Below are 9,455 nucleotides of genomic sequence, written 5' to 3'. Positions count from 1 at the left end.
GTTAATTAAGTCAGGAGCATCATTCTGTATCAGTCCAGTCAATCCATTCATGTTCGTTTTAGCTCATTCTTTCAGAAACTTCCCGTTCCTCAAATAAATGTCTTTACCATTTTTCCCTTTTGGGTAGAGTCGATCATTGTCCAGTTAGTCAAATGTTGCGATTGTCTTGGTGAAAGAGGCCTGGTGTAGCTAGCTCCCTATAACTACGCCGGAGTCATGCTAATCATGAGGGAAAGACTTCAGGAATCAAGTGAAAATGATCCAATTTAAGCAAAAATCAATTCAGAAAGAGTCCAGAAGCATAAACATCAGTAAGCCCAGTTCCCATAAGAAGATCGTACCCTAGAAAGGCACCATAAGCTTGGAAGAGCCTTGGATGCAATGATGGTTGAGCCAGTGAGACTTTCTCTGTACTTGTCAAAAGAAGAATCCAATATCCAGTATTCCAATATTCCAGTTCCAGTATCCAGTATTCTAGTATTCTAGTATTGCAGCATCCAGTATTCCAATATTCCAGTTCCAGTTCCAGTATCCAGTATTCTAATATTCCAGTTCCAGTATCCAGTATTCTAGTATTCCAGTTCCAGCATCCAGTATTCAGTTTCAATTCCAGTATTCTAGTTCCAGCATCCAGTATTCAGTTTCAATTCCAGTATTCCAGTTCCAGCATCCAATATCCAGTTTCAATTCCAGTATTCCAGTATTTCACTATGCCAGTTCTAGTCTCCAGTTCCAGTGTCCAATATTCCAGTATCACAGTTCTAGTGTCCAGTATCCCTATCACCAGTATTCCAGTGTTCCATTTTCCAGTACGTGTTTTCCTGTTCCTAGTATTTCGACACTCCAATTCCAACACTCAGTTCCAGTGTCAGAAAATCCAGTGTTTCAGTACTCTAATTCTAGTATCCGGTATGTCTTCGTTCTAGATTCCCGGTTCCCAATGTTTAGATCAAGATTCCAGTTTCCAGTTTCCAGTCCTAACATCCAGTGATCAAATTCCAATCACAATTGAATCAATCAAAATGTCAATCCAATCTAATCTCCAGTTCACCAATTATCAATTTTTGACTCTCCAGTTTTTCAGTAATCAAGTTCTACAATTCCCAGTGAACTAGCTCTTTAACTTCTCAGTTCTTTAATTCTCCAGTTATCCGACTATTGAGTCCCTTAATCATCCAGTTCTCCAATTTTCAGCTCTGCAAATATCCAGTCCCTAAATTTTCTACTTCTCCAGTTTTTCAATTCTTCAGTTCATCAAATCTTCAATTCTCCAGTTTCAAGTTATCCAGTCTTCCAATTCTCCAGTCCACCCATTGTTTGATTATTCAGTTTCTCAGTTCTCCGGTTCTCAAGTCCTTAAGCCTCTAATTCTCCGGTAATCGAGTCCTCCAGTTTTTAAATTGTCATTTCCAGTCTCATTCTCAATTGTCAAATTCGATCTTAAATCCATTAGCCCCCGTCTCACTCGCGAATAGGCTAATTTTTTTATTTCTCTAAGCCCGTTCAGGGAACTGTGCCTCCTTCCGTCGTTGCCCATTTGAAAACGACGCCACATCTAGGTTGCATGATTTTTTACACCCAGATTGAATCCAGTTCTTTATTATTCTGAACCACCAAGTTACGATGTTTAGAGTAAATGATCTTGATTATGTTCTAGGACTTCATCTAGGGTCTTGCATTATGTTATGTTGCATTATCTAGTGAATCCATTGTTGATTAAAGCTACACAAAATGGTTCTGTCACTTTTTGCTTTGGTATTCGATGACTACGTCGCTTCTACTAAAGAGGGGCATCTGTAGACACCCCCATTTTGCTACGCTTTAAAAAGCAGAAGATTCGGTAGTATCATCAAGTTTTGAATCCGTATTCAGCATTAGATTAGGCATCCATGCATTTTAGGATAGATTTCATTTTATTATGGGAGTTTTGAAGTTGATTCACGATCTTGAAGGTCTCTAGGGGGTTCCTTTGGCCTCTGGAAGATGAAAGTTCAAGTTTCCAAGTAAATAAAAAAACCTGCTATTTTTAGAATTTTCAGGGTTTTCCTAATTTTTGCCTATTTTGCACAACAGGGGTATTTTGGTCATTCCCAATGTGTCTCATTTGACCCACGAGTTATATTTGAGAAATCTTGAGTGATTTTACAAATTTTAAAAAAGCTGCTATTTTTAAAAACTCATGGGGCTTCCACATTTTCATCATCTTATGGATATTTCAATCATTTCTCATATGTCCAAAACCATCTCGAGGGTACAGCTGATGGATTAGGAGTAATTTCGTAAGATTTGGGAAACCTGCTAAATTTAGATCTCTTAAGATTTTCTCTTAGTCTTGCACTTCGGAGGTATTTTAGACATTTCCAAACATATCATATTTGGTCCCTAAGTTGTGTCTAAGAAATCTTGAGTCCGTTCATATATTTTTGAAAATCTGCTATTTTTAGAATTTCTCAGGGTTTTCCCTAGTCTCGCCAAATTCTAGCACCTCGGGGTAATTTGGTCTTTTCCTGTGTAATTCTTTTGATCCCCGAAATATGTCTGAGAGATTATGAATGATTTTTTGAATTTTGGAAAACCTGCTAAATTTAGAATTTCTCAGGAGTTTCGCTTGATTTGGAAATTCTAAGTGTTGAGGGCATTTTGGGTATTTTCAGGGGATACCAAATGATCCTGTTTAATATTGCTCACCGAAATGACCCAATTTTCAAAGTTTCTATTTTTGAAGTTTGACCACAAAGACTTTCCATTTTTAATTTTTCCCTTTAGGGGTGAATCAATCTGAGGGTATTTTGGTCGCATTTGGATGTCTAACAGTCTAATAGGGGCATTTTGGTCCGAAAAGTTATTTTCCAAAAAAGATGGTCCGATCATGTGTGAGGGATGCACCATAAATGTCAAATGGGTTGGGTCTACATATAGAATCTTGAATTTAGAAAGATTTTATTGATTGTTTACGAAAAAACCCGAAACCCGTGTGAAAAGGCCCATTGGGCTAAAGCCCACAAAAATGGAGCTCATGTGGGTTCACCCATATGGGTCAACCACCATGGTGGGCGGCCCACATGGTTGACCCACATGAGTTGAGCACCCAACCTTGATGATGTCACAATGGTGACATCATATTTTTTAAAAGAAAAATAAAAAGAATAAAAAATGAAAAGAAGGAAAGAAGAAAAAGATGAATGATTGCTTAAAAACGTTTTCTTCCAAAGAAGCAATGTGGAATGAGAATAGCATGTCTTGATTGGCAAGAAATTAAGATTGGAATCAAATCCAATTTGAAAACAAGAAAGAAAGAAAGCAAGAAAGGAAAATTAAAAACAAGCCAAAAAGGGAGCTCTCACATTGGAAATTATTATTTCTCTCTTAACCCTAGCTTTTTTTTGTATAAAAATCAAAGCAAACAATTCTAAAAAAGGTTGAAAAATCCAAATTCGTCATTTTTCTCTCTCCTCCCAAGAAAAAAAAACCTCTTCTCTCTTGAAGTGTGTTCGTATCTCTCAAGGGTTCTTCACAAAAGGGATTCTTAAAATCTCTTTTCTTCTTCAACAAATCACACATCAAGGATCTTTGGGGTGTTCTTTGAGTCTTCTTCATCATATAAAAGGGTGCGACAAAGCGTATACCTCGGATCTACGCACCTTAGAGACAAGGAGCGCGATCAATGGTAGGAAAACGTGCTAGGATTTTACTTTTGATAGATCAAATCAATGAATTTTTCCTTGAAATTCCAGTATGTTATAATATATATTATAAGTTTTCAAAATTCAAAATTTCACCAAAAAATTAAATTTTCTCCATTTAATAATGATTTTCTTTCGTTTCTTATTAAATATGGATTTAAATCGGATTATCAAAGCAAGTGTTAGAAAATGTGGGTTTCTTTAAAAATTGATATTTTTTGGGATTTCTATAAAATAAAATACTATTGGAAACTTAATTTCCAATCGCGGTTTGGCTGTTTTAATTTTCATTCTATTTTTCAAACAATAACCTAGAAAGGGGTTATTTCTTGATTAACGAATCCAAAAGTATATGAAACCAAGTCCAAAATTTGTGAAATCTTGTTTCCAAACCAATGTTTTGATTTTCAGAGCACCCAAAAATTTTCAGATTTTTTTGAATTTTTCTAATCCGGTTTTAATTATTTTAAATTTTGGCCATTTTTAATAAATATCAGATTGTTTTACAAATTGATCAAACTCTCCAGAATTAATGTTCAATAATAAATTGAATTTCTCATGAAAATGGTTTTTCAAAAAAATGTTTTTTTATTTGTTTTCTAATCGCTTCTTCGTTTTACTTGCCGTAATTCTTTTTCGTATTAAATTAGTAAATTTTTGAAATTTTTCTCTACAAACCAGTAACTTTGGTTACTGGAATGTTAGATAAATATTTTCAATTGGTTTTACAAAGTTTTAATATGGTTTTGTAATTTATTTTAATAAATGGGTTTCAATTCCTAGGAAACAAATTCCCCCTTTCTATTTAAAATTTGATTTTATAGAGGATATTTAATTTTTAAGTTTTAAATTTTGATAGAAAATTTTATAATCTATTATATATCTACTGAAATTTATTATTTGATTTTAGGATACTATTAGGTTTGCTTTTTAAGTAATTCTTTGGTTTCATCCGATTTTTGTGTGAATTTCAATTGACATCAAATCGTAATAAAAGTCCATGAAAGTCATAGCGTAGTCTAATCTCATGATTATCCTTATTCTGTGAAAGTTTTGATTAATTTGAAATTGATATGCTATAAGTTACTGTGTTAATCTATGAACTGATTTGAATTTTGAGAAATTAGAAATTGATATTAAATCTTAATGAAAATTCATATAAGTTTTCCAATAAGCTATAATAATCTAGATCTCTATTCTGTGAAAGTTTGGATTAATTTAAAATTTGTATGCTATAAGTTGCTGTGTTAATCTATAATCTGATTTAAATTTTAAAAAATCAGAAAGTGAAATCAAATCTTAATGATAATTCATGAAATTTTTCCAGTAAGCCACAATCATCCATATCTTGTTACTGAAAAAGTTTCAGCTGATTTGGAGTTTGATTACTTAGGATTTCTGTGTAATCCTAGCAATCTGGTCTTAATGTTAATAAATCATAATTTAATAGCAAATCAACACAAAAGTCAGTAAAAACCTCAAACAAATCTTAACTTTACATCATGAATTTAATTCCTAACTTGTTTGAAACAGAAACCTTAGGGTTCATAGATCTCCATTGTAAATTCGCTATACCGCGATAGTCTAACTGCCGAGATCGCAACCGTAATCGTATACTAATTACGATTAATCCTGCATAATTGGAGTGCGTAAATTATAGTATGATATTGGCTCCGAGGTCCACTGTCCACGAAAATCCTGAGAAATATGTGAGGCAATAAGATACTATAATTTACGTGCTAAATTATACAAGTGTTGAGAACACGATTCCCTTCCATGGTTGCAATTTGAGGCCGAAACTTGCGAACCATAGAGCCTTTGGTATTCCTTAGATGTTTAGGAATCGAAAATCCTCAAAAATTGAAAATCATTAAGATTAACAAATCGAATTAACTCGATTCGCATCTTAGGAGCCGTTAGATTACGGTCTCCTATCGTAGGAACCTTTAGGGCCCCTTAGGAACACTTACGTCTCGTTGTATCCTAGGTTTTAGGGTGTTCTAGAGTTAGGAGTCCAGCCTCATCACTGTCGTTTGCTATGGAGAGCAACCGTGCCAATAGATCTAGTTACACTAGTCACCCCTTTTTCCCATAGGACAAGCCTAGTTACCTAGGATGTAGGTTCACCTGCATTAGTCAAATGGATGTCTTGCACTTAGATAGGACCATATAGCATCTTAGATGGAGTCCTAGGATAATAAAATCTACTCAACTTGAACTAAATAATTTCTCTTAAACTGTCAAACAGTCAATCCAGTCTAGATCGGTGTCTTAGATGAGTTAGGCATAAGTAGCTTAGTTTAGGTGCACCGAACTACGATCGACTCTGATTCCAGTGAGGCTGGGATACGTTGGCAACTTGGATACTTGAGTGGCATACCAAGCCCGAGTCGGCTCCACACGTAAGTGGTGGGGTTTTGTATATTAATCCTTAAATTAAAAGTAATTAAATCACTTAGGACTTTCCATGAAATTAGAATTTTATGAGAACTTTCACTTAGATTGAATTCAAACAAATTAAGAAAATCAAGATACACATTTAGGAATTACATTGAAATTAGATCTTAGGATGCATGTCACGTAATTCGCACATTAATATAGAGTTAAATGAGCCATTTAAAAGAAATTCAAAAGAGTTAACTTTTGAAATTGAAGATCGATTATCGGGCAGGAATGGTGCATGTGGTGGTAACTCCCCATACCTTTCATTCTCGTAACCATGTAACGAATCTAGATTTCTTGTTAATTATGGGTCCTAGATCCCTCATCTAGGTGGTGACTCTGTCACTCACTTTTGCGTGGAATTCGGATTGCCTTAGTGATCCCAAGTTCACAGAAAAGATAAATTAAATCACACCTTGCTAGGCTCAGCGGCTTACCCCTGCCCTTATGGGTACTGGGTTGCACGTTTGTTTACACCCTATGGTTTGGTTGCTGCCTGCTTGGTTGGGTAATTAAAATCAATAATAAAAAGCACATGCCAATCGCATGGGTACGAGAGACCAAGAGAGAGTGTAGCACATCGCGCGCTCGCGATCCTCTCGCGGGATCGGGTCCCACAACTGCATAACTTTTTCAATCTCACAATTTAAACTCTCGAAACAAGTATTAGGCCATCTAAACTACGAACCACCATAAGATCTGAGTGTTTAGACAACTATTTAACCCATTGTTCATAAATTCATTGCAACTTTGACACCCAATGAAGTACTATTAGATTGTGTGAAGCAATATTTCTACTCTAGAACCACTATTTATGCCTTGGAACCACTGTTTATACCTCGGAACCACTACATAGTGGTAAATAGTGGTTCCTAGGTATAATTAGTAGTTCTGAGTGTTTAAAACCCTATAAGTACACTCATTCTCAAATTTTATAGTGGTTTTGACTGCATAACGTTTTCAATCTCACAATTTAAACTCTCGGAACAAGTATTAGGCTATCCAAACTATGAACCACCATAAGATATGAGTGTTTAGACAACTATTAAACCCATTGTTCATAAATTCATTTCAACTTTGACACCCAATGAAATACTAGCAATATTTCTACTCTGGAAGCACTATTTATACGTTGGATCAACCATTTATACCTTGGAACCACTATTGATACCTTGGAACCACTACATGCTGGTAAATAGTGTTTCTTAGTTATAATTAGCGGTTCATAGGTATAATTAGTGGTTTTGAGTGTCTAAAACCCTATAAATAAACTCATCTCACTTTTTATAGTGTTTTTTAGTGCATAATTTTTTGTAATCACAATTTAAACTCTCGGAACAAGTATTAGACCATCTAAACTATGAACTACCATAAGATTTGAGTCTTTAGACAACTATTTAACCCATTGTTCCTAAATTCATTGCAACATTGACACCCAATGAAATACTATTAGATTGTGTGAAGCAATATTTCTACTCTGGAATCACTATTTATACCTCGGAACCACTACTTATACCTCGGAACCACTACACAATGGTAAATAGTGGTTCCTAGGTATAATTGGTGCTTCTAAGTGTTTAAATATTGGTTCCCAGATATCTAGAACCACTATTTATACCTGGGAACCACTACTTATACCTCGGAACCACTACACAGTGGTAAATAGTGGTTCCTAGGTATAATTGGTGCTTCTAAGTGTTTAAATATTGGTTCCAAATATGAACAGTGGTTCTAAGAACAAAATATTGCTTCTACACATTTAAATAGTGGTTGTAATTATGTAGACATGATTTTCATCCAGGTTTACTCAAAATAGAAACATAGAGGGCAATAGAGTGATAGAGAGATTATGACAATACACCATAGCATTGTAAAGAGGATGATGACAAATACAAATGCCTAACAAAACCATAAAAATCCCTAACAAATACACAAGATGATGACAATACACCATAGCATTGTAAGAAACATGTTAAAACTATGCAAATGTATCACAATGGACCTAGAAGTGAAGCTTAGGTTTCATAGCCAAAGAAAAATAAAGAGATCCAATAGAATCTTGATTTTAGGAAAGGAGACTTTCACTTCTCTGCAATGGAATTTGAATGGATTTTTTACAACATTTCCTAGACAATGGAGTTTCATTTTGGCGTGGGGAAGAAGAAGGTACAAAGGAAAAAATGTTAGGTGAAATGCATTGGGATCTATTGCTTATTTTCTTGGGGGGAAAACCAACACAAGGGCCTTTTGATCCTAAAATAATCCTTGGGATGCATTTCACCCCTTTCTAAGAAATTAGCCAACTTCACCGTTTTTTGAGATTTTCAGATAAAAATCACATTTTTTTTAGAATTTTCCCTAGAAACAATTATGAAAACAACAACTTCCATGGTTTGCTAGGAAGACACATGCGTGTAATCAAGTATTATGATCTTATGATTCTGGAAGTTTCTTCTCTCTCTCTCTATATATATATATATATAATGCATATCATGTTTTAAGATCTTCCCACACTTGTGATCAAATTACATAATAACCTTCCAAAAAAACAAAAATCTCAAAGAAATATGAGGATCGATCATCGTTCATCATGAGTATTTTCTTTTATCTTTTAAACAAGATTAGACAGAGAATCAAAGCTTATATTATCAACACCAACCTTGAGGCCATCTTGTACGATGGTCACCACTAGGCAACCAGCTACTCCTTTTCTTATGACCCCCACATAAGCCAGGCTTCTCCTTGTGTAGCCACTTCATTTTGGAGAAGAAGCCGCGACGTGGTGGGGGAGCATAGTCGAACGTCTTGGGTGGAGGAATGTCGTGTATGTTGTCTTGGTCATTGGCCGGAAAGACCTCGTCGCGGGTACGTATAGTGTTGAGCCTCAGGTACTTTGTGTCTAAGGACTCTTTAGGGATGTTCCGTGCCAGCAAGGGAGAGGCACCACCCCAATTGTGAGACCCCATGGATGGGTGTTGGGGTGTATGGAACTCCAACAATTCTCTCTGCCTCATCTCTCTCTCTCTCTCTCTCTCTCTCTCTCTTGTGAGGTGAGGTGCCTTTGTAGGAATAAGTGAGCTGAAATTACTCTCTCTCTTGCTTTGGTTTTTGAGATTCCTTTCTAGGAATAAGTGAGCTCAAATTACAAAACTAACCTTGGATTGTCTTTTGAAGATGACGGGCAACTATTACAAGTAAAGTTGCAACTTTGGTTGTTACCCTGTCCACATTGACTCGACCTGAAAATACCTTGTGTCGGGTTCAGAAATTATTGGTCATGGGTTGGATCGGTTTTAATGTTGAAAAACTCTCGTGTTGGGTTGCATTTAA

The sequence above is a fragment of the Tasmannia lanceolata genome, unplaced genomic scaffold (genome assembly GCF_043159265.1).
Source record: "Tasmannia lanceolata isolate RefF3 unplaced genomic scaffold, GAP_Taslan_0.1 ptg000008l, whole genome shotgun sequence".
NCBI lineage: Eukaryota > Viridiplantae > Streptophyta > Magnoliopsida > Canellales > Winteraceae > Tasmannia > Tasmannia lanceolata.
Note: the sequence above shows the minus strand (reverse complement) of the source record.